This window comes from Vicugna pacos, chromosome 20, assembly GCF_048564905.1.
Source record: "Vicugna pacos chromosome 20, VicPac4, whole genome shotgun sequence".
NCBI lineage: Eukaryota > Metazoa > Chordata > Mammalia > Artiodactyla > Camelidae > Vicugna > Vicugna pacos.
In genome coordinates this window covers 99,216-126,264 of record NC_133006.1, presented here as the reverse complement: position 1 = coordinate 126,264, position 27,049 = coordinate 99,216, and the positions used below count along the sequence as shown (strand labels likewise).

Genomic DNA, 27,049 nt, shown 5'->3' with positions numbered 1-27,049 from the left:
GAAAAGTCCAGCTGGGCTAACAAGCTAAGTCACAAATCTAAGTGTGATAAGTGTCGGTTTACTGATCTAAGTTCTGCTGGGCTATCTCGTAAATCTGAAGTTTAGTGTCAGTTTATTGGCCTAACAACCTAACTTGTAATTCCAAGCTCAACAAGTGTCAGTAACGTGATCTATTACAAATTGATAAGCTCCAGTGTACTGATTCCTTGCTTTTTTTTCTTTAAGTCTTATTGGCTAATATCCCCTTACTTGTATTGAAGTATTTAAAACCTCATGTGCACATCTTGGAGGTGCTCAGAACTTCGGAGCAGAAGCCCCTCTGAGCCCGCCGGCATAATAATTCTGAGTACTCCAGCACTCCGATTGGTGCTTGTTTCTTGGCTGGCCTGTTTCCATAACACTCAGCTCCAGTGCCCAGCTTTCTAGGTAGATAGGAGTGTTACCAAGTCGAAATTCTTTCTCCTCAGTGCAGGACAGGACAATAAGTTGGGAGACCAGATGTTGGGGCATGGAATAGCAAGTTTCTGTAGACCTAGATGGCAAACTAATGTCCTGGAAAACCGTCTCCCCAAGTCACAATTCAGGATCCTTTCCTATGTGCTTGGTTGTTGCAAACTTCTTAGTGCAGGAATTCCTTCTTGTTAGAATCCTTTCTTCTTGCAGCTATCTGCGTGGGTCAGATCCCTGCAAACCTCCAACAAAACAAACGTTATTTTCTATTCTGCAATTTGCTATCTTCTAATGAATGAAAAAGTGTTAAATATCCTTAAAGGTCAGAGGCTTCAGAATAGGCTCTCCTGTATATTTCAGGCTCCAGGCGACATTGATTACAAGCAAGATGAAGCCTAGGAGACAGAGCATAGGGTTAAATTCAAAGGAACTGATCTAATATGGAGTCAGATTTGTTCTGTTCTATTACCCGGTCAGAAGCCACTTGAGGATTTAAATCCGTTTAAGTTAAAAATAACTAAAATTTTAAAGGAATTTACATACATAGGTGGGAATGTGCAAAGCATATCTGGAACAGCACCCAAAGGATAGCAAACAGTGGCATCTCCAGAGAGGGCTGAAAGAACAGAAGATGAGGGAAAACTGCTTTCACTTGTGTATTTTTGTGCTCTGTTTGAGTTTTTTTTTTAACCATTTGCTTGTATTTCTTTTTCAGTTAAAAAAACTGTGTAATGGAACAAAGGAGTAACTAGCATAGCAAATACAGCAGCCATGGAATCACTGAGTCATCACTTTTGATTTAAGCCAGAAAGCATTTATTGACTCTCTCCAATGTGCAGTCGTGTTTTAAGAATTCTTTTAATATAATTATTACTATTATTATTATTACTACTACTACTACTGCTACTACTATTAATATTACTATTATTACTATTATTTTATGAAATAATAACATGGATTATCTCACCCCTGCCCATGGCTGGTGAAAAACCAACTGAGTTTTTCTTGAGTTGTTTTCCAAGGAGTAGAGATGAGTTTATAAACAGAACACATCTTCAGGGTAAAACAGGCAGAGTGCTTTTCCAGCAGGCCAGACAGCTATGAAGGGTTTTCAACAGAGGCGCCCAGAAGCTGAGAGAGAAAGCCTCCAGGACACTACAAAAAGCTGCCCAAACTGCCTTCTCCATGGCACTACTGAAATAGGAAAGAACAAATCTGACTCCATATTTGATCTGTAACTTTGACTTTAACAAAGCCAAGTTAATATGCTCCGGTCTTTTCATGGGTTATGATGTGACAGAGGAGATGGACAGGTCAACAAGGAACCACTCTGCCGTGATTACAGAGCCGGAGAAAGGGATGGGCTGCAAGATGTATGACGCAGCCGCAACTGTACCCGTGCTTCTAGGCAGGTATCCAAAATCGCCTCGACAAGGTGTCAAACACTTGTGCCCACGTCCTCATCAAAAGACATGTATTAAAGACAAATGGAACCATATAAAAGGCCAATACCCTTGCTGGGTACACCGTCCAAAGAACAAAGTCTCAATTTGACAACTGGCCATCTCGGTTCCCTGGGATTCATTCTTGAAGAACCTTAAAAACCACTCATCTGCCCTCAAGAAGTGCTCCATATTTGTCCTATCTTTGGCTCAGGGATGGAACACGTTCAAGTGAACTTTAATGTCTGCACAGATTTGACTGTCTTTCTCCAGGTTCACTTGTCCATTCCAAAGAGGCCTGAGCTAAGCCCATCCTCCGTAAGATCTATTCCCTCCAGTGACAGCTCATTGAGCCTGCAATTAAAAGCCAAGTGAACAAGACTGTCCTCAGCTAAAAAGTTCACCCACCCTTCACTGTTTTCTTAATCTCCTCTCCTGGCTAATTGCAACAGACTAACACCTCCCTCCACCAAGATAACCAACTATGTCATTTTGTCTCCCCAAAGAGAAAGTAAGGTCCATAAAAGAGGAGAAAACTACATAGTCACCTCTGAATTCTTAGCATATAGTAATGTCAATAAATAGAACTCAGATTATTGCTACTTTCCTTTAAAACCTTTCTGGTTATTTGAATGAGACCTTGGAAGAGAGGTGTTTGCTGTCCAGTATCTTGATCCACAAGACTCTGGAGGCCTTTTTCGGAATAGCTGTTCACTGATTCATTCAAAACACAACTTGTCAATCAAGGAGTAGCTGTGCTTTTCTGCCAGGAGTTTGTGGTCACTCTCATGCCAGAACAGCTTTAAACTATATCCTTACTTTGGATTTGTTATTTTCCCCCTCTTCCAAAAAATTGACTTTCCTTACTTTCTTGTCTTGAGGAATTTTCTTTTTCCTCTTTCACCCTTTAGTAAACCAAGATTCTCAGGACGGGCAAGGCCCATTATATGATCACCCATCCAACTCCTAGTGTGCGAGGCCTGGGGCTAAACTCCTTCCCTCCTGTCAAGGCAACTGAAAATCAGTTCAGGAGCCAACCAGCACACCACGGATTCTAACGCTCACTTATCTCCCAGAATCCCTGTTTTCTCGTTTGTCTTGGCTTCTGAGGATTTCCCCTTTCTTGACAATGAGTTGTGCAGCTTGAAAGATGAGGAAGGAAGGTTTTATTTCTCAATCAGCATTTTAAGAAACTTGTCTAATGAAGGTTTCCAAGAGGTTATACAACCCTCCATTGCCGAGACAGAAAACACACTAGACATTTTCTAAATTTAGCTCTCATGTGCATTTTTTCTTTGCTTTTGTTTTCTTAACTGCTAACAGACATTATTTAATTAAAAAAAAATAAGGCCCCAAAAAGGATAGAACACTGAAGGGGCAAACAAAATTAAAGGGCAAAGACAGAAAAATGATAACTACTCTACAAAGTTAATATAATACATACACTATGTATCAGATCAGCAATTCTCAGTAACAGCTAATTGAAACATGACCATGAGGTAAAATTTCTCTCCTGTCAGGACATGGCCAACAGAAAATACAATTAAACCAACAAACTAATATCCTAAGTCTGGCGAGGTACAGAAGGCTACAAGCTAAATGTGTCTTCTTCTGGAAAAGTAGGAGACACACAAGCTCTTCTCTGTGGAGCCTGAGCCCACGGGAGGACGGTGAAGTGAGCTCTGTAAGTACCCAATTAGCAAAGTGAGTGATGAATAAATAGACGTGAGCTTTGTTGACAGTGATGATACTACTATTCATTTGTCCTTTAAAGTATGACTTCACTTTCAGTGATCAATACATCGGTGTCCTCAGGAGTTGAGATTTTAGGAAAATGCACAGCCTGGGCCCAGACCTCCTCTTTAAGCTCGTGACTCTGCGTAGATATCTCAAGGGCACTCCCAACTCAACCTGCAAAGAGCTGACTTCACGGTGCTCCTCCCATAGCCGTCCTGCCCAGGGCTCCTGGTCGGAGGGTAAGGTCTCCCTGCGTCTCCCAACTCAGGCCCATTACTCACAGATGTGAATGGACCCCTCCTTCAGGGACCAGATATCCTCAGTCACAGAGTACCACCACCCTCAACTGACCTACCAGAGACTCACTGGCACTCACTCAGCACTGACTCTGTGCTGGAGACCACGCTGCACACTGCACAGTGTATCTCACTGGATCTCCACAACAGTCCTGGGAATTGGGTACATCACTGCTTCAATTGATTAGATAAATTGTTTCAATTCCTTGTGTGTGTCATTCAAACTGACACGGCTACTAAGCCACAAGCCTGGGCCTGAAAACCACTTGAAAATTGAACACTGCTACACCTCGCAGCCACCCTACTCTGACTCAGCACATCACCTCCTGCCAAGCCTTCTAAACTTTTCCAAGCATTCTACAAGACAAATGTGAACTACGAGAGCAGCCTATTCTCCTACTTAAAATCTGTCAATGATGGTGCACTGCCCTTAGGAGAAAGCCCCACCGGGCTTGAGCACAGCCTAAGACCCCAGCATCCGCGTTCCCTGCGTGGACGCGCTGCCTCACCCAGCACGCAGCTCTACACGTGCCGTGTCCAGGACAGGGATGCTGACTCCACACAACCCAGGGCTTGTCTCACTCAAACAATGATCACATTCTTCAGTGTTCATCTTCATTGCTGACTCTCACAAAAATGTTTTCTCATGATGAATCAATATCTTTTTCCTTACAACTTCCCATCATTGATAATGAGCTCCCCCCTAAAGAGAGAAGACCTAATTCTCAGTCTCCTTATCTATAAAGTGAGAATAACAAGGAAATATATGAGGTTTTAAGAGAAATAATATTCATGTGAGGCTGAGGGACAATTCCATCATACAGTAAGCACTCAATGTGTGCTTAATTAATATTAGTAAGAATATATTGCATTCTAGCAATCTTCAATCAATGTTTTATGACTTTGTCCAACAGGCTACTGACAAACTGTTGGATGAACCACTTTGAGCAGATCAGCACTAGCGTACTGGGAGAGGTAAACACTGACTCCAGTTACAGCTGCAGCCACCCAGCACTACGGGGCGGGGGCAGTTTGCTCAAACTCTTACATGTTGCTTGAGCATTTAGTCCTCGTTATAGAATAAAGATAGGTGTTCTTTAGTCAAAGCTCCTGAAACATAAATCTTCAAAGATTGATGCAAATTAGGTTTCAAGTACAACACTCTCACTAGAATTTATTTGAAAATTATAGTCTTAGCTACTCCGCACATCAAAAGGGCATAATCTTAATGTATCTGACTAAATACACTGAAAGGGTTGTTTAAAAGTAATTAAGAAGAAGCCATTCAGAATAAGCTCTCAGTATCATCTGCACAAAGACCCACCCAAGGGTCTCATTTCTCACTTCCACATAGGTGTTTTCAAGTAGCTTACCTTGGGTCTTGGTTTCTTATAACACGGGGCGGGGAATAGTTGTGGATAGATTTATGTAGCAAATATATACCTAGGGTATTTGCTGTGAAGGAATTCTAGAAATAAGAAGATTGATATATAGTACCACCCATAAGAAACTCAGCCTTTCCTTTTACAACAGCATTAAGAATAAAGTGAGAGATACATTTAACAAAAATTTACAAGATTTGTACATTGAACTTTTTGAAGTATCAACAAAATAAATTTTAAAAGATCTACATATATGGAAGACATTCCATTTTCATGGAATGATTGACAATATTATTAAAAATGTTAAGACTCCTCAAAGTGATCTATATATTCAGTGGAATCCCTATCAAAATTCCAGCCAACTTCATTGCAAAAATTGAAAAACTGAACCCAAAAGTCATATGGACGTGCAAGGGGCCCAGGACAGCAAAAACAACCTTGAAAAAGAAGAGTAAAGTTGGAGGACTCACTTTAAAGTGTACTAAAATGCTATAGCACTAAGTCAGTATGAAACTGGCATAAGTTTGGATAAATAAATTTAAGAGACACAATAAAAACCCACGGGGAAAACTTTCATTTACAGACAGTTTTCCACCTGGGGGCCAAAAACACTCCATTGAAAGAATAGCCTATTCAACAAATGGTGCAGGGACAGCTGGGTATCTGCAGGCAAAAGAATCAATCTGGAATCTGAACACCCATATTTTATATAACAAATAAAATTAATTCAAATTAGATCACAGACAGAAATGTAAAATTTAAACTTATAAAATTTCTAAAAGAAGACACAGTATAAATCTTTGTGGGCCTAGGATAGGCTTTGGTTTCCTAGATACAAAACCAAGAGCACAAGTGATAGAAGAAAAAAGCAGATAAACTGGACTTCACCAAATTTAAAATCTTTTTATTACAAAGGACATCATCAAGAAAGTGAAATGACAGGGGAAATGGTTATCTCAAGTCAGAGAGGGCGTGCTTAGTAAGAAAAATAAAATAAATCATTTCATCTATCTACCTCCCCTGTAAAGAAATTGTTTTAATGTTTAAAAAAATATAGTGAAAAGACAGTTTGCAGAATAGAAGAAAAATTTTGCAAAGCATGTATCTAATAAGAGAGTAGTATCCAGTATATATAACGAATGCTTTCAACTGAGCAATACAAGAAAATAGACACAATTTTTAAATTTACCATGAATTTAAATAGATATACAAATGGCCAATAAGCATATGAAACGATGCTCAGCATCACTAGCGAAATCAAGAACAAAATGAGATCTCATTTTACACCCACTAGGATGGTTATAAACAAAACATGGACAATAACAAATGTCATTCAGGAGGCAGAGAAACCTCATATGCGGCCAGGGGAAAGGGACAATGCTGCAGCTTCTTTGGAGAAGTCTGGTATTTCCTCAAAAGCTTAGAGTTGTATGGCTCAGCAATTCCACTCCTATATGTAGAGTCATCCCTCAATACCCTTGGGTGGTTGGTTTCAGGAACCCCACACCCTGGATACCATAATCCAAGGATGTTCGAGTCCCTTTACAATCAGCCATCTGGATCCATGTAGTGGAAACTACAGATATGGCGGGCCAAATGTACAGCCAAAAGAATGAAAACATATTCTCATAAAAAATTTCACATCAATATTCATAGCAGTATCATTCAGAGTAGCCAAAAGTTACTAACAATATCCATCCATCAATGAACAGATAAACAAAATTACCAAGAATAGGCCCACAAACTTTTGGTCATTGAAACTTTGACAAAGGAGGTGACAACATACAATGGAGTAAAGACAGCCTCTTCAGCAAATGGTGTAGGGAAAACTGAACAGCTGCATGTTAATCATTGAAGCTAGACTACTGCCACACAGCATACACAAAAAAGAATTAAAATCTGTTAAAGACTTAAACATGTAAACAAGACACTATAAACCTCTTAGAAGCAACCATAGGCAAAACATCTGACATACATCTCAGCAATGTTCTCCTAGATCAGTCTACTCAAGTAATAGAAAAACAACCAAAAATATACAAGAGGGATCTAATTAAACTTACAAGCTTTTGCACAGCTATGGAAACAGTAAGCAAAACAAAAAGACAACCAACCTATGGAATGGGAGAAAATATTTGCCATAAATGAAACTGCTAGGGGCTTAATTCCCAGAATATGTAAACAGCTTTTACAGTTAATATGAAAAAAAAACAAACAATCAATTCAAAAATTGGCAGAAGTCCTAAAGAAACATTTCTCCAATGAAGACGTACAAATGGCCAGTAGCCACATGAAAAAATGTTCAATATCATTATCAGAGAAATGCAAATCAAAACTGCAATCAAGTATCACCTCTCACCAGTCAGAATAGCCATCATTCAGAAGTTCACTGACAATAAATACTGGAGAGGCTGCGGAGAATTGGGAACACTCCTACACAGTGGAGGGAATTCAGTTTGGTGGAGCCATTGTGGAAAAGTGTATAGATGTTCCTGTAAAGACAAAAAATTGACCTCCCATATGAACTAGCAATGCCACTCCTGGGCATATATCCAGAAGGAACCCCAATTCAAAAAGACACCTACACCCCAATGTTCACAGCAGCACTATTTACAATAGCAAGACATGGAAACAACCGAAATGTCCACTGAGAGATGACTGGATAAAAAGGTTGTAGCATATTTGTCCAATAGACTACTATTCAGCCATAAAATAATAATAAAATAATGCAATTTTTAGCAACATCAATGGACGTGGAGAATGTCATTCTAAGTGAAGTAAGCTATAAAGAGAAAGGAAAATACCATATGAGATTGCTCACAGGTGGAATCTAAAAAAAAAAGAAAGAAACAAAAAGATAAACTTATCTACAGAACAGAAACAGACACAGAGTCATAGAAACCAAACTATGGTTACCAGAGGGGAGAGGGTGTGGGAAGGAATAAATTGGGAGTTCAAGATTTGCAGATACTGAGTATGTAACAAATAAACAGCAAGTTTATACTGTATAGCACAGGAGAATATATTTAATATCTCATAGTATCTTGTGTTTATAAAGAGTATGAAAATGAATACAGGTATGTTCCTAATTAACTGAAATGTTGTGCTGCACACAAGAAACTGACACAAAATTATAAACTGACTAGACTTCAATGAAAATATTTTTAAATAGACCAAAAATGAAAAAAAGGAAAATGATATTATCAAACAAAAAGAATAAAGTACTAATTCAGGCTACAATATGGATGAACCTTGAAACTTTATGCTAAAAAGCCAGACACAAAAAGTCAAATAGTGCCCTTTAAGGTGAACTGTATTTAAGGTTTTATTTTACTACTCCTTTAAATTTTCTGGTGGTTTGAAATCTATCAATATCAAAATAAGATGTATTATACATTAAAAGCTTAAAACGCTTCCTCACAGGAGGGCTTTTATTATTAAATTCAGAAACGCATATAAAGCTCTTGGAAAAACACTTTGCACGTCCACACACAGTCACTGCTGTCACTGCCACTCAGAGGGTGGTGCCAGCACTGATGAGAGCTGCCTCCACTCGCTCCCCTGCAGAAAGGAGTGAAGGCCTGAGCTCTGACAGGCAGGGTGAGCGTGAACCTGGGTCAGACACAGCCACGTCCCAGACTCTGCATTACCCAACTTTCTTACACAAACTGCAACATGTAATGTAAACACGCTAGAGGGATGTACCTTACAACACAGGGAATACAGACAATGTTTTACAGTAACTATAAATGGAGCATCTATTGTACACCTGAAACTAATATCATATTTTAAATCAGCTATATCTTTCTAAAAAATTAAAAAATATTTCTAAAATGTTATCACTTTAATATTCAATTCGGTTTTTAAGTAACTACTAAATAGTTTAGAATGTATAAAAGCATTTAATTGTGCTGTTTGTTTACGTATTTATTCACATTCAGCCTCTTGCTAAAGAGAATTTAAACAATTCTTTTAAAAACAGCGTAACAACCTTAACAACAAAAAGGCAAACCTGAGAATGAAGAGAAAATGGAGATTCAATACTTAAATGAAACTAGGGGGAGATAAACTCATAAAAATGGATTCCATGAAGTCAGAGCAAGTGTTAAAGGCTGACTAGAAATTCAGCTGTAGGATTCTTGGCAGCTAAACCAAAAAGAAAAGATGATGGGGCGGGTGGTAGAGCGTGTGCTTAGCGTGCACGGGGTCCTGGGTTGAAGCCCCAGGGCTTCCACTAACAGATAAATACGTCTAATTACCTGCCCCCATAAAAGATCACCAAAGAAAAGAAAAAGAGAAATTTCTTTCCCAAAAAACCCTGATATTAAATTTGGATTAAATACTTAAAAAAAGCAAAAAAGAAAAATAGAAAAGATAAGTGACACTGTGAAGGAAAACCCCAGCTGGGCTAACAAGCTAAGTCACAAATCTAAGTGTGGTAAGTGTCGGTTTACTGATCTAAGTTTTGCTGGGATACCTGGTAAATCTGAAGTTTAGTGTCAGTTTACTGGGCTAATAAGCTAACCCGAAAATCCAAGGTGAACAATTGTCAGTAACGGGATCTGTTCCAAATTGATAAGCTTCAGTGTACTGATTCCTTGCTTTTTGTTGTTTGAGCTTTATTGGCTAATAGTCCCATACTTGTAATTAACCGTATAAAACATCATGTGCACATCTTGGAGGGGCTCAGAGCTTTGGAAAAGAAGCCCCTCAGAGCCCGCCAACGTAATAAATCTCAATACTCCAACCCTCTGAGTGATTCTTGTTTCTTGGCTGGCCTGTTGTTTCCATAACAACACAAGGGATAATGCCCGTGGGATAAATCTGCAGTGGCTGCTGGCAGGTCCCCATGTCTCACGTGGGAAAATCTGAAACATCCTTCTCAACACTCAGAGTCATCATAAGCCCACCCCAAACCTGCAGCCTTTAAATGCAGGAGCACAGGTAGGGCCTGGCCTTTGCTGTCTCTGTGTCATCACAGTGATACAGGATGGAAGGGGGAAGAGCACAGCCATTCAAGGAAGGCCACCGCAATTAACATAGAAATGGTGAAGGATTGAAACCCCAATAGGTCTTGAGGCTCAGGATGAAGAGATTTAACTTCTAGCAGATCTTGAGATTCAGTAAACACCCATTGTAATAGTAACGTGGTGAATAACATGCCCCAGGCATCATGGCAGTCCCAATGATAGCCACAAAAGGTCAAAGGGTGGGAAATGGCCAACTCCTTGGAAATCCCAGCCCCTTGCCCTAAGGCTGGTCCTTCTACTTATTAGCATATGAAACCACCAAGCCCAAGAAAACAAGCAACACATCGCCACCTCGCGGTCACCACTCTTTCCCTCTTTGGTGAAGGCCCACACTCTTGTCTGTGAAGTGTGTACCTACTTCTAATCTGAGCATCAAACCCCCACACCTCGTGAAGTTTCTCTTGCCTATCAATGTATCTCTCTGAATAAATATACCTTTACTCAACACTGGCTTGCTCTTGAATTCTTTACTGCATGAAGTCAAGGAACAAAATCTGGTGGGGCACAACCCAGGGACTCAACAAAAGCCTGGGACACAGCCCTTCTCATGCCCAACGTTTTTTTATTCTTCTATCAACAGGACTGGTCTGTGAAGGGAGGTCTGAGACCCCAGCTAAGGGACAGAAGCAGCCTCCAGGGCTCCAGCTTGAAGGCAGCCTCTCCCCCAGCATGGGTCTTGGGGTCTGCCCGGTTCTCAGTGTTTCTTTGTTGTGCTGACTCCCCAGCCAGACAGTGTACTCCTAGGCCTGTCCCCACAAAACCCTTCTCTCCAAAATACAAGCACATCATGTCACAATCCTCTTGTTCAACCAGGAAATGTTCAGCCCACTTTTTTCCTCCCCAATAAAGTACCCAACTGTCCTCCCTCCCATCACATCAGTTCTTTTTTTGTGAGAACTCTGCACTCGCCACACCCCATCCTGAACACAGGTGTCTTGCTGGCTGTGACCGAGATGTTTCTTTCTCACATAGCCTGCATCCTTTCTCTTTCCCCTTATTACCTTAAAAAAGCCTTTCCTGAGTCACCCACCCCACTGATTCTGAACTCACAAAGTGCTGTGGTTGCAGTCACTATGTGCATACCTCCCAGGTTTTGGCTAGGTTTCCATCGCAAGATCTTCATTAAGGAGCTGCATCAAGAAGTTTAAAGAGGCTATTCTTACATCTGAGTGGAGGAGCCTGCAAAAAATTTACATGGCTTTGAAGAGAGAGTTAACCAGGGACAGAGAAATCACGGGTCCTAGTCAAAAGTTTCATGAGGCAAAATGTTCTCCCAAGGCTCAGAGTGGCTTCTGAACATGGAGTCGGCAGGAAGGAGGTGACAGGAAGTGATTAGGGTGGGTGATACAGGGTACGCTCCCCCAGCCGGGAAAGAATAGGTATTTTTCTAGTTTTCCAAACAATTTCTTACTGCCTTTTTTCCCTTATTACCACATACCATTTCCTACGAATTAAGCATATCAATGTAAGTCATTTGGGGCAATTGGGAGAAGCTACACGATGCCATTCACAGGGCCGGGACATGACAGCCACACCAGTCTAGGTTGAAAGACCAGTGGGAATATTTCCATGGTAATCACGGGCATGCAGCAAACTCCCCAGCTTCAATGACCTCCTCTCAAAGTTGGCGCCAATAAAGCTACCAGTCAAAATGCGTGACGATTATGGCCAACATCTGTTTATTAGTTAAGTGCCCGTGAGAGCTGTCGCTTAATGGGGAATGAGTACGATCAATGAGGCCCTGTCTACCTGGCCACACGCGCCCTGCCTTCCTGCCTTGGTGCAGCAGCAGAGTTTGGTAAGCTGAGATGAACGCCCCCAGAGCAGCCCGACGGGAAAGCTCCCAGCTCTGCACGGCGAGACGTGTTCCTTTCCTTCTCAGAGCTGATCACAGTTTGCTGTCGTCTGTTTTTATGTTTATCCCTTTTGTAACTGCCTCTCCTCCGGAGATTTTGCTCAAGCAGCACGGGGCCAGTTGTGTCTTGCGGCCTGCCGGATATTTTGGGCAGGGAAACAGCCGAGCCCACATCTGGCTCTGGTGCTGAACGGAGAAGGCACAAGTCCCAGGGGCCCATGCTGAACCGAGGCCCCTGCACCCAAAATTATGGTCTGACTTTGGGCAAATTACAGTCTTTTTTACCCTGAGATTCCTCATCTGTCTATGAAAATAACTGCCCATGGAACACAGAGTTACAAGTATTAAAGGAAATCACCAAATTCACAACCTAGCCAAGGGGCTACCAGTGCATCCTCAACAGATAAATACTGCCTTTACGGCTCTGACACACGCCAAGCTTGGTGGCCGCACAAAGTGTAAACTGCTAAGTGCCAGTGTGTTAAGTGTTTCATGTGTGCTATAATACCCTTTAGAACTTACAACAATCCCAGAAAGTAACGAATATTATCATGCCCATTTCACAGATTCACCAACAGGTTAAGAGTGGTTACATTCTAGTCCAAGGTGCTATGGTGAGGTAATGGCGATTTCAACGTTAATATGGCCCCAGGCCTGGGCTCCATCTCTGTCCCATCCACCTGACCACTTGCCTATGAAATCCACCTGTCCAATACCCAAGTTTGAAACCGGCCAGCCCTTAAATGCAATGTGTGCCACCGTTTGTCTATGTTCCTTAATTACCATAAACTGTTCTCAGAAAGCACTTCAGAAAGGAAAGTTGGACTCACGTCCCTGCCCACAAAGAAGAGGAATTCTGCCTTGCCTTCTCCTGTAACGTGCAGAAACCCTTCCCATTCACCACCGAATCCTTTTGTATGCTTCCTCCGTGTTCATGTTTGCACACGGCTTATTAAAGTAGAAGTTACCTGCAGTAATTCCATCTCGGTTCCTTTCCAAGGTTCCAGATTATCCATAATCAGGGTAATATCATAATTTTCTGTGAACGAAAATACTACAATGTGAATGAAAATACTGCAACCATGTCACTAAACAAAGAATGCTGAAAACAAGTCATCAGCGACTGCTGCTGCACCCCAGTGAAAACAGGCCTGCAGCCACTCACAACGGTGCCCTCTGAGCAGACTCAGAATAAGAAAGGACAGATTACTGGCCCTAGATAGCTAGGTGCTTGTCTAAAGAATATATTCAGTGAGCCCAAATGTTGGCTTCCTCCCATATATTGAAAAGCACTAAATCCTTGAACGTGAGATACCTCGCTTTCTTTAGATAACAAGCAATGTTTTATTGTTCTAACTACCTGGTCTTTGTTGTAAAGCTCCTATATAATCCTAGCTTCTCCCCTACTCTTGGGAGCAGTCCCTCAGAGTGTTCCGAGAGGCGGTCTTCCTGGCTCGAGTCCTCCTGACAAATAAAACATAACTCTTAACATTCAGGCTGCACGTTTATTTCAATCAAGTCCCAAAATAGACACAACTCATCAATTCTGTAATGGAACACACTGGATCAGGAACCAAAAGAGTGTAGTAGTCCCGAAGAACTACGGCTCCCTCTTTCTTCCTGTCATTATACAATCCCACCAGAACTCATTACTATGCTGTCTGCTCCTCTGGCAACCAAACTCATAGAAGAGTGAACTCAGCAGAGCACCATGCTGGGGAGAACCCCCTGCAGCAGCACTGCAGGCTGCCTGCCCTCCCGCACGCTCTGCCGACCGCTAGTGTCCTCCGTGGAGACCAGGTCAAAAGAGCTGTTCCCAAAAACTGCAAAGTCCCACATATTAAATAAAAACGTTTTATTTTATACGATATGTTACGTATATACCCATCTGTGAAAACAGCTTTGCCAGAAGCCCAAACCTTCAATATTAATATGCAAAGGCAAACCCGGTCCCCAAGGGAAAACAAGTCTTAAGACGACACTAAGGCCTCCAAAGTCCACTCCACGACAATGAACCAAACTGCCTGCAGGTCTGCAGCTGCAGGAGGCTACATGTCTGCTTTTAAAGCAGCCCCTTCCTGCCCTCGTGTGCTACAATGCCCTTTTATGCCCTCCCATCGCAGGGCAAGAGCAGCTGCTGCAGAAACTTGCAGGGGCCTCAGAGCCAGGGATTATGCCCAGGTCACACTGCAAACCTACTGCCCGCCTCACAGCCCCCAGCCAGCAGGTCACCTGGAAGTCACAGCAAGTGCCCCAATCCAGAAGTCTCTTCATTTGCCAGCACAACTGATCACTGGTCTCCAACCTTCGTCAGTTTTGCACAAAACAGCACCTTCTACTGTGAAGCGGGTGGTTTTCGCTTCTGTGCCCCATCCTTACTGGAAACGTTAAGGGAAACCAAAAGGCCTCTTTCAACCCTTTTCTGATAACACCCTCCCACCCACAATACTCATATGCTCAAGAGTTTGGATCCACGTGATTTTGTTTCCCTTATGCTTAGGGGCTCAAAACACTGCGGGATTCTTTCTCCTTTGAGTGTATTAGCACTCAGTTTCTTGGCTTTAATCTGTTTTTGTCTCTCTCTTCAGTGTCCCTAGTAGTTGCCACCTCTTACTCCCTTCAGCAGCCTCCCTCCCAACATCTATTCTAGGGAATCAGCTGTGATGAGGGGCCCGGGGGCAGTCACAGAAGATGCAACTATGGCACAGAGAGGCTACATAATTTGCCCAAGAAATCACCTTGAGCCACCAACAGAGTGTGTCACGTCCCTCTATTTAACAGTTATGCTAAGCAAGTTAACTTTTTGTAGATTATGTTTATAAACAGATGAGAAATCAAAATACATACAAGGACACACATCAACTCTAAGATGTTCATTAACTCCACTGTTTTGTTTCAATTTATTTTATTTCTATTAAAAAATTGAGAACCCCTGCAGCCTATATAGCAAAATGTTACTGGGTTTTAAATCCAGAATATAGAGGGGTTATGTCATTACTCATTCTTATATGTATGTTCAGAAGACAAAATGATTTGAAAGTCTCTCTCCCCGCCCCCTACTCACTACTGGCTCTCACCAGAGCTCCCAGATCACACATCTAATACCTTTTCACTTTACCCACAGCTGAACTCATCAGTTTTCCCCCAGAACTCCCTCTGCTGCTTTCCGTCCTCAGAACACAGCAGGACCATTATTTAACTCATTAATCCACCCAGAAACCTGGGCCTTACTCCATCCTACCTTCACAGACAGCATTGATCCTTTCATTTTAACCATCAAAACATGCCTTCAATCTGTTCGCTTTTACCCACTGACTGTCCTACCACTCAAGTGGAAGCCACCAACACTACGCACCTGGACTCATGAGTCTCCCAAGTGGCCCCACAGCCACTCTTCCCTACTTTAGACAAATGGGATTGTGTCACTCCCGCGCTTTTTGGACTCTTCAGACCCAATTTTCTTAGAAGAAACTTCAATTTCTTCACCTGGTGAAGGTCTTTGCCATGAAACTGTCAGCTCAGGGAGGGCAGGACCCGCCCTCTTCCCTTGGCCCCGCCCTCTGGCAGAACTTCACCTTGGGAGGACCTACTGAGCTAAATCAGCCTGTATTATAAACCTGGTCTTGAGTTCTTAGCAAACAACTTCACTTATCCATACAAATCCAACGTAGATTAGAAAGATTTTAGATGTTGAGCTAGACAATTGATTTGGGGATTTTGCACTGGCAACCTGCAAGTATATGTTCTAATGATTGTGTCTTGTTAAAACCACACCCAGATTAAAGGAGTATTTGTGGAATGTCTTCGGAGTAAAAGGGACTGTACTTTTACAGATTTTATGTTTTATTACATGAACAACCAGGACAGGGTCACAAATGGAACCGCCTCACAAGTGACAGAAGACAGGTGAGACGCATATAGCAACAGGTCACAAAGATGGTAAGAGCAAAGTTGTTTATCCAACTCCCGAAAAAATTCCTCCAAGAACAGAAAACTCACAATTTTGAAAATAAAATTCTATCATCTAAAGAAAGAAAATAAATAATCCTCTTCATCAGGGTTTCTAGATCTGACTGCAGAGTTATTAGCAGGCCATACTGAATCCTAGCACAGAAAAATCAGATGGACTAGTGGTGAGTAAGTTCCAGGAAAACGGCAGTAATTCCTCCACTTGAAAGAGGACACACACTCACTTGTTGAAGGTGACTGTAAACCGCATTCTGCAGAAATTCAGAAGATTCAGACACTGCTTCTACATGGTGATGACACGGAAGGACGGCTTGGATGCATGCTTCTAACTGAGTCACCGGCATTCTTACACAGCAGGGTGAAACGGAGGCCCTCAGCCAAGAGCACAGATGTTCCTGTCATGTATCCCAGATCGTGCCTCGGGGACTCAGTGTCCTGTAGCAGTGCGGCCCCAGGCGAGGACCCGCAGCGTGGCCCACGCAAGCAGGAGGGGCACTGTGCTTGAGAAATCCCATCCCCGATGGGGGCAAGACGGGCTGGTGGGGTTGTGTGAACCTATAAATGCTCATAGAAATACACCTGCATACATTGAAGTGATAAAATTAACTGTAGCAGGCTATTTAACAAAATTTCAATTATCAGTGTTAATTTTACCATTCCTTTTCTCTTGTCCCCTGCACTCTGAGACAGGCTTAGGCTCTCTCACACATGCAGCTCTGATGCAATAGTTGTGAAGTTATTTTATTTTGCTACAAGTGTTTTCACTCCCAGTGTCGCTGTGACTGTCGTCTCTTAACACAGTCAGATGTCTTCCTGGATCTCTCCCTGTGTTCCTTGCTCCTGCTTCTCAGATCCTGAGATAAAGAACAGGTGAAGGCATATGACTGGGAATGTCAATGTGGACTTGATCAAAGTCCTCAGTGACTCGCTAGGTGAGTGCTGCCCACCCCTTACCTTCGATTCTCAAGGTTCTGCCCAGGGTGACATCCAGACAGGAGAGATTCCTGGGTCCAATTAAGAGCTGTGTGGCTTGGGTGCGGGGAAAGGTGCAGGAGCTGGTTCCGTAGACGGTCACTTCCATTTCTCTGCTACTCTCTCTCCCGAGGCCCCGCTGCCAAGCCCCCAGGCTCCCTGATCTTCTGTCTTTCTCTTCTACTCTAATTCAAGCCCTTTTCCTCTTCCTTTATTCCCTGATTATACCCAGCTGGAGTGATTTTCCCATCACAGATTCTGAAAAATTTTCCTGCAGCTGAAAAACAGGTCTCCAGAGGTCAATGCCCATATGGTGGTTCCTGAAGAGAGCCCCTGGTTAGGGGGACCCTCACCAACACTCACGGGGCATCAGACATGTTGCAGGGTCGAGCACCCCCAACAAGAGTTTGCTGTGACCCCAAAGCACGCACAGCATCCCTGCTCACTAAAGTGTAGTTGTAGTCCTTTATTAAGAAGCAAAAATAAAAAAATTGCTCATGTTTCTTACTAAAATTATTTATGAGGTAGAAAAAGTAATTCTAATAGAAAAGAACAAATTTCACTCCATGTTAGATGTGTTCGTCTGACTTTAAACCTGTACCTTGTTTTCTAGGCTCAGACTTGCTGTTTCTGCACCTTTTGTAAAAGAATGTTGCCTTTAGCCTGAAATACCCAGGAGGGCCTATTCTCTGGGCTCTGATCTTTAAGGATATTAGCTCTTCTACACTTATGTACAGATGGCAAGTTGCAAAAAAATTCTTTTTTTTGGAGGTTATACGGGGGCACCATAATTTGACCCACATGAACAGCTGCAGGAACAAAGGGTTTCAAATAGAAACAATTCGTACAGCAAGAAGTTTGCAACAACCAGCCACATCCCCGCCGCTTTTTAGTATAAAAGGAGACTGAATTCTGCCTTGGGGAAGAGAGTTCTACTGGATATCAATATGCCATTTTCTGGGTCTGCCGTCTTTTCAAATAAAGTCACTATTCCTTACTCCAACATCTCATCTCCCGATTTATTGGCCTGTCATGCAGCAAGCAGAACGAGTTTGGACTTGGTAACAAAGTGACTGCATTAGAGGTAGTATGTCTCCACTGTTTCCTCATTTCCAGAATGTCACAACTTATCAGTTTTATATGCTGTTTAACAACACGAACAAAAAACCTATTATACGGAACTGATTCCAAGAAATAAAATTATTTCTACTCCTTCAAACATTTTCTTCTTTTTATTTTGTTTTGTTATGCTTATTGAAAAGAAAATAAAAGTCAAATCATTTTATTTCACGTATTTTTTAAAGCTACATATTGTAAGTACTACAAAGATATTTAAATTGCAATAAAAATTGTTCATATATTAGTATAAAGATATATACACAATCAATGCAGATTAGGAAAGGAGTAGATATTTACTAAAAATCCACTGCACATCCAGTCTTTTACAAGCATATCCTGGAATATAAGCTCTATTAACCCGGAGTCCCCCACCCCCAATCTCACTGCGGAGTCCCTTAGTAATCAACTACCAAGGCACCAGCATAGAACCATGCAATCACTATTTTAGGTATAAATGAGAGTATTAGCTCATTCAATTCTGAAACAGAAACCTTAAAATAAATACTGAACTTATTTACAGATAAACAAATTTGGACACAAAAAAGTACAGTTTCTCCCCCAAGACACAAAGATAATAATTGGTAAAGGCAAGATTTGAACTAATCTGCCTGATTCTAAAAGCTAAGGTGGAAATCCCCTTTGACTTTGGAGGTAAAGCAGCACAACCTATCACCCTATCATTGTTCAGATCTAACTTTAGACAGCCTGAGACAGCACCTCATTCCTATGGAACTCGAGGGCAAACAATAACAATAAGGATTTTATATTCAGTATTTTCTTAAGTCTCAATTATATAAAGTGTCAGCAGATCAGCAGAAAATTCTGGGAAATATGAGTGGGTCCAGAGCTTTTTGCTGATAAGAAACTCATTCTATCAGGACAGAGTGACCTTCCCATGTGAGGCCTCATGGACATAAACTAAAGGCAGCTGAGCAATGAAAACTAGCAAGAACATGGAACTCAAGCAAGAAGGATGCCTGCCATCCCCTGCCCAGTTGCCTCTTCACCCACGTGGACAAGATGGCAGAAGATCCAGGTTCTTGTCCAAGTGACAACAAAATGGATTCTCACCCATGAAATGTTATGACTCTATGCTGTCTTAAGTCCGTTCCAACTAAAATATGATAACACCAATATCTCAGCAGAATGTCTATGTCTCCACTTTCTCTTTTCTATTAGGAGACTATATCTATGGCTACAAAGCCGAAATTCAATTAAAAACACCATGCACGAAGCCTGGTGAAAGTCTGTGTAAGAGACATTGTTCTCACGCTCAGTGAGTGAAAACTCAGAAAAAGTGGTCCTTCTCCCTCTGCAAGTGGGAGGTAGCCTGATTGTGCGTGTGTGTGTGTGTGTGTGCACACGTGTGTGTGTGTAAATCAAATACAACGTATTCTGGGATGTGCACAGATTTTTTTTTCTGTTACTATTATTTCGTGAGAATGAGCCTACCTTTAAATTAATTTGAATCTATTATTCTGAGAGAGTCTCAGGCTCTTTTGGTGGAGGATGGGAAAGAGGAAAGGAAAGGAGGAAAGATGTAAATGAAGCAAAGCTGTAAGAGTACTGCTAGGGAAAGGCAAGACATTATTTTTGTTCCTACTTGCATCACACACAAATTACGGACTGGCTTTCCCCCATGTCTTGTCAAGCACTGAGTTGCAGAAGAACAGGCAACAGCCCTTTTCTCACTGAGCTTGTGACTGTACATGACATCTTATAGACACAAATTATTTAACCTGATCAAACACTCTAGCAGCAGGCTGTAATTCTCCTACTTTGAGAGACAAGGAAACAGGAAGTGAAAGAGGGTATATAGCTTGACCAAAGTCAGAGGACAAGTAAACTAAAGAGGATGAATTCAAACTCAGATCTGAATGCAGAGTCTGAACTTCCCACTCCGAGGGCTGGATAATCCTTAACACACAGGGTCCCCAGCTCCTCTGCATTGTTCCTGGCACCAAGCATTTCCCATGGCGATGGTCTCCAGTTCTCAGACACAGCGCTCTGTGCAGCCAATAACCTCCATTCGACCTTGATCATCTACCTGCCACGCCTACCAGGCTTCACCATACAGGCAGGAAAGCTGGATTTCAAGTGCATACAAAGCCACCCCTGGTCTAACCTGGACTCTTCAGCAGCTTTTCCAGCATAAAGGCAGCCATGAAAGTGCTCACAGTTTGTACATGAGCCACACTACCTCTCTCCATCTCTCTCCCCACCTATACTACTTAGCTATGACCATTTTGAGAATCTTGGAAACAAATTTTTAAAAACAGAAAAGAAAGGATTCTGTATCGAGTACTTAATACTTACAATTTTAAATGAGAAGTTACAAAGTGAGTATTTACAAACCGAATCTGCCTTCCTAGGTGTCAGTTTTAACAGTTAAAAAATATAATAGCAAAAATTTCTCACTTAAAAAATTAACAAAAACATCAACAATAATCTGGAATAAACTCAAAAACAATGCCCATGTTGTATATGGAGGAAGTACAGGACTGTACTGAGGGGTAAAGTAAGAAGTGTGAAAGTAGAGACATCAACCTTTGTATGGAGGAAAACAGTTTTGTAAAGATGTACGTTCTCCTAAAGATAATTCAAAATTACCAAAAAGTCCCATGACAACACTTATCCTTTTTTTTAACTTGAAAAAATTATATTAGAATTCTTCAGGAAAAATGAAATCATAATACTAGCAAAGAAAAATAGGGATCGAAAAGCAAATCAAAAAATTTGCACTGTCAGATATTAAATAAATTTTTACAATATGTAAGATATAGTGCTAGTGTAGGAAAGTAAGATTGACAGAAATAAATCATGAGCTCAAAAAGAGACTCTAGTGTACATAAGTATTTTTACAGGTGGGATTTCAAATTAAAGAGCAAAGTAGGAATTCAATAATTGTCTTGGGACAATCACAGAATCCCCTTGAAAAAACAAATTCTATTCCGGTCAAAATGACTGCAAGAAAAATTACAGAAAGTGATGTAAATATTAGAAAGTACTAATAAGAGCAAATACAACTCTTTGCTCATATCAATTCAGCTTCTCCTCACTATGACAAGCACTATTATCATCTCCATCTTAGAGATTAAGAAAACCTACAGAAGAAATTTATACCATTATAAGAAAGCATTTCTAAGAATAATATCAAGAATAAAACCGAAAAAGAAGACATTTACTATCTAAAGTTTATTTTGGGCCATAACAAAAATGAACCTACTGAACAAAATGAAAGGCAAAAAATGACAAGGGAAAGCTCTGTGATACATGTTGATGAAGACAAGGGGCTAATGTTCATAATATACATAGAGCTGTCACAAAGCAACAAGAAGCTCCCTCACTTAAATATTTGCAAAGGACAAAAGGGATCATTCACTTTTTAAAAGTCAGATGGCTAATGAGTGAAAAATGCTCAATACCACACTGGTCATAAAGTGGAAACTAAAACAATGAAAATCATTTTGCTCATCATATTGGCAAATATTTTTAAAAGATATTCTAGCTAGTGTCCATCTTTGAGACAACAAACTGTGAGCGATCTTTTGGAGGACGACATGTCAATGGATATGTAAACCCTGGAAAACGTGTGTACACACAGGTTGAACTTCACTTTTAGGAATCGTTTCATTTACAAAAAGAATCAGTTCAAATAAATGTACTCATCAGAGAATTTACACAGCACTGTTTACATTGGTGGGAAGAAAAGCTGAAGTGGAATCATACCCACGGATAGAGAATTGGTTACATAAGTTATTCTACATCTTTTCATTCCCCACAGGAGAAGGAATTTCTAGATTCACTTGAAAGGAGCCTGTGATTTATGTAGTTGTCACATCCAAGGACTAAATTTCCAGAAACCTTAACTAAAGGAATACTTATACAAGATCACAGGAATGTTTGTACAAGAAGGATGCCAGTCAGACACCCTTTCTGACAGTGGAAAATGGAGAAAACTTAAGTGTCCACCATCAAGACAATGATGCGGTAAATCACGGTGAGCTGTGGCCACTAAAGTTCCGGTGTTTCGGCGTGGTCCAAGGCCTTGTCCACAGTTCTCTCCCACGAAAGGTGTCCTTACACAAGAGACCAAACCTGCACATCAGGAGACCACTCTACTCTATCTGAAAGGACCGGGTGAGTCTGGAAGGAGAGGACGTCTGTGATATATACCTGAGTGAATAAACCGAGCTGCAGAAAACATAAAGTATGGCCTTATTTTTCAATAAAGCATATATACACACACATATACATAGATTTCTCATATAAGTTTATGTATGTGTATATATATATGACATAGGCATAAAGGTCATGAAATATATACTCCACATTGTCAGCAGTTTTTACTCTCAGGAAAAAAGGGGAAGGGAAGTAGGGGACTTTCGGTACCACCACAGTTCTCTTTTCAGTATTCCAGTTAAGTTTACTTGGAATATAAAAGTTTACTTAAGTCCAAAGTAAAATGGACGAGGACTCCACAAGACAGAATGCTATAATGGTCATTAAAAATCATGCCAGCGGAGATAGAATACTGTAAAAAAAATTGTCATAAGCTGAATGGAAAATGGAGGTCTCCACACAGCAAACAGGCACACAGTGCTTGCTGGTTTTTATGACAGAGGTAATACACACTGATGAAAAGAACAGAAAATAGATTTTAAAGTGTTAATTATTATCTCTGAATACTGGGAACAGGATAGACCCTTTTGACCCTTTTTTCAGAATTTTATATTAAATACACATTATTTTTCATCTGAAAAATGCATTTTTAGATGTCTAGTAACACACATTGGAAAAAATACATGAGTACTTACAGAAATAAATAACTAGGAGACACCGAAGCACCGTCACACAGTGCAGAATGGGTGATCCTGAATAACACCGCACAGTTACATAAGGACTCAAAAATTGAAAGCACCCGCTGTAACAGGGCGCGTCCCCCTTCCATTTGTCAGTTGTGTCTTCAGGGCTGAGGCAGTTCTGAGCACGGCCAGTGTCAGTGCTGGTGTCTGGATGGATGCCACTGGAGGTGAAGGCACCTGCAAGCCGAGAGGAAGAACAGAAATCATCCTCTGCTTTTTCTGTCTTGTTTCTTTTCTCTTTTAAAGAGAGGTGGAAATAAGATAAACTGAATCTTCCCTACTGAAATTTCAGTATTGAAACAGTTTTTATATTGTTCACAACTTATATTCTGCCTATAACTGTCTTTTCAACAAAGCATTATATTTATTTAATGTTAATTAACTCAGTTAATTAACTACCTGTTGAAACCTATTAAAGAACATGAAATGCACTACGTGAAAGCACCACACCTGCAGTGACTAGCACAGCTGTTTTGACGGCAGTGCAGTCAGCCCCACCATCACGTGGCCCTGAGCTCCTGATGCTGGGAAGAGAGCACGCTGCTTCCTCAGGCGGAGAGAAATGGTAAAAGTATTTTCTGAAATCTACAGCACTGACAAAACATAACTGCTTAATCCCAGGCTCCTTTGAGGCTGTCATTTTCCGTTTCTGGCCAACACCCGTCAATGAGCAGAACAACCCCATTCCCGAGTCATGGGACTCACGTGGGCAGCAGTTTTGGAGAAATTTCCAGGTATAGAATGTAAACCAACTATACATAAAACTCTGAAAAAGAAAAGATGCAATAATCTGATTTTGGAAGACACTCAATATATTCTCCTAAGCCTTAGTAGTTGGAAAGTCTGGGCTTCTCCTAAGCCACTTATTTATTTCACAGACAGTAAGCATCTCCCACAAACCCTGTTTCCCTGTGTCTGCTGGGAGCCTCAGGCATATTGATGCTGTCTATCTTATAAGGCACAAGGCAGAGGCGTGTGTCTCACGCCTGCAAATCTCACACAGGCTCAACTGCAAGCCTCACTGTCTGAAATTGGCCCCATTTTCTCACCTGTTTATTTGGTATCTGTTCTTCTGTAAGCTGCCTGAAATGCTTCTTGGAACAAGTCAGAAGAATGAGTGGGTAGAGAAATGGACAGATGGACAGGTGAGAGATGGGCAGACAAACAGGGAGACTCCAAGAGAAGGGGAGCAAACAAAATTTCCTATGCAAAACCCTCTTCTAGTCAGGGAAGAAAACCACCACAAAGAAGTGTGAAGAGGCAGGTGGCTTAGGACTGTTTCCTGGATTCCATGAAATGTCACACCAAGAGATGAGAGGGTAGAAGTATAAATAATAAAAGTTAAAAAGCATGCATGTTTGAAAAATATATCTACATTATGTACTTTCTAAAGAATAGATTCAAATCAGCAAAGCCCAATAACCCAATTCTTGGGTATTTACAGAAGTGAGAATCCCATCTCCAATCCACAAGGCATCCCTTCGGAGCACTGAGAGTCTACACGGTGTGGTCATAAAGGCATCACCGCAAAAGCTGTGCTATCCTGCACTTACGAGGAACGAGCAGGTGTGCTCGGGCTGCCCACTCACGTCATTTACACACCACAGCACCTCTACGGGGTAGGGATGCCTAGCGAACCCCATCTCTGCAGGACAGAAAACAAGTCCAAGAGAGGCTAAGCCGATCTACCATTTCTCCATCTCACAGGACTTGTCACTCCAGAGCAGGAATCGAACTCGGACCCACGTTTGTAACCACAGTACTACCGTAATTTATGTGCTTTTTGTGTGTATAATACATTTGTTTCTGGCATGAAAGGATATTTAATAAATGATCGGTTGTCTTGTCTATCTCATTAGCTCACAATCTTTATATTTTTGAATTGTACCCTTCCCCTGGAGAAATGAACGGAAAGAGCGGTGGTCAGAAATAGGTGGGGCTCCATTCTTTATCTGTTACCTCATCTCATCCAAGTCCCCAACCAGGGAGAAGGAGCAAAGGTTTTCTTCATTTTTAATGAGAGGGCTCCAGTGATGGTGACTTACTCAACTCCAAAACCGAGTCTGGGGGAAGGGCACATGCAGCAACGAGAGCTGTATCACCTGTAGGAAGGCGAAAAGAGCTCAGGGGATGGCTCAATGGGTCAGCCTGATTTAATTTCAATCGATAATACAATAACACACTCTAAAAAATCTAGCATGCAATGGATTTGCTCTTTCTTGACATCTAGCAAGTTTCCACAGCCCACATGTAACATTATCATGAACTAGTGAAAGGATGAGTCCACAGACAAGAAAAATCAATGCCACAGGCACGCTGAAACCCAGGCTGGAAGAAAGGAAGGGAAAGGGCATAGTTAAGAAGAGAGGAAAGTCTGGGAAAAAGACATCATCACAAGGACTCTCAAGCATCATCCAGCAATCATATAATCATTCTTTCAAGAGAGAGTTACTTAGGTCCTATTTTGTGCGAGATTTTACAAAGGGCAAAGAGAGACCGCAGCGTCCATGGTGGCAGCAAGTTGCGGGGCTATAATACAATTCTAATCCTGGTACCTTGCACACTTGTCCTCAGTATAAAGGCAAAAAATAAATAAAATAATACTATGTAAACCATACACATTGCTGAAATAAATTAAAGAATACCTAAATACCTGGAAAGACACACCACGCAGATTCCTGGATCAGATGACAGCATTCTTGGGATGGCAGTGCTCTCCAGAGCGATGCATACATACAACGTGGTCTCGATCACAATCCCAGCGGGCTCCTCTGCAGTAACTGACTAGCTGCTGCTACAATTCATATGGGAATTCGAGGGTCTCAGTAACCAAAACGTACTTGAAAGAGAAGTACAACGTCAGAGGACTTGTAATTCTCAATTTCAAACCTTACATCTGTATCTCCAAGTGAGATTAGAGGCCATTTTTAAGTTATTATTTTGTTTATCCTTATTTTCTAAATTCTGTACAACAAATATACCTGTTAGAATAAGAAAAATAAAAAGTAAGTTATCTTTTAAAACATGAACACCGATTCATTCATTGGGAAAAAATTATTTTAACTCTAAAGAAGTAAACAAATATCTAGTGAAAAAGGACTACTTAAAAACAAGTGTGCATTTACAATTTTCATAAATTGAAAACTGAAAAGCACAAACACATCAAGTTTCTAGGGAGACTGGTGAAACATATTAACAATTATTTTAAAAATTCTTATTGAAAAATGAAAACTCAAGAAAGGGAAATTCGTGATTTACAGCCAACTGCAAACACATGGAAAGCAAAGGCCTAGAAATCACAGTTCCTTTAACTCTGCTACTAACGGAATAGGAGAGGAAATTCCTCACTGAGGGGACAGTGGAATCCCATCCATAAGATAGAATACACAGTACAAACTGCAGTAATATCGGGAGTGAATAACTTAGAAGAATTCTGAAGTTATAACATTGCTGAAAAACTATAAAAAACACTGACAGGCAGATTAAAACACACAGTCATATATATTATATAGAAACATATGTAGTCTGCTCCCATGTTGCATAGAAATACAAACATATTTGTTCATTTATGGGCACTTATGACTTTATCCCTGGTAGAATATTTCAACTAAATCAAATAATCAATATAACTCTCCTCTTGTCAAATCTACTTGATAAGTTACTCTGCTATGTAACCATAAAGTATCTAAGATAGATCTAAAATTAGTGAAAAAGAGCTTTGTATGGCTTCTTGAATTCTTCTCAAATTTCCAAGCTTTATTTTAAAATAGATCTGAGCAGTATTTCTATATTATCTTTTCCCTTGTGAAATGAACAACACTGTCTGTTGTCAAAATTCTGTGCTTACAAATATTCACGAGCACAGTATCCTCACAAAACTGCTGGACAGCAAAGCACTATCCAGACACTGTGACCAAATAAATGAAACACAAGGA

The 27,049-nt window shown here is 41.0% G+C and overlaps 1 protein-coding gene across 2 annotated transcripts in view; it reads right to left on the bottom strand.

Moving 5' to 3' along the window:
- The window catches only part of LOC140687542 (trafficking protein particle complex subunit 9-like), a 518,046-nt gene that overhangs the window by 469,137 nt on the left and 21,860 nt on the right, over positions 1 to 27,049 (bottom strand). The window contains exons 3-7 of one of the 2 annotated variants that reach the window (XR_012061920.1): positions 25,768 to 25,953; positions 25,074 to 25,216; positions 23,820 to 23,880; positions 23,067 to 23,291; positions 22,171 to 22,443 (exon numbers count right to left, since the gene is read on the bottom strand). The gene's annotated coding sequence lies outside the window, so the exon portion shown is untranslated. Of the gene's footprint in view, positions 1 to 16,812; positions 22,444 to 23,066; positions 23,292 to 23,819; positions 23,881 to 25,073; positions 25,217 to 25,767; positions 25,954 to 27,049 lie in introns of those variants that run through there. The other variant, XM_072944663.1, reaches the window with a different exon arrangement.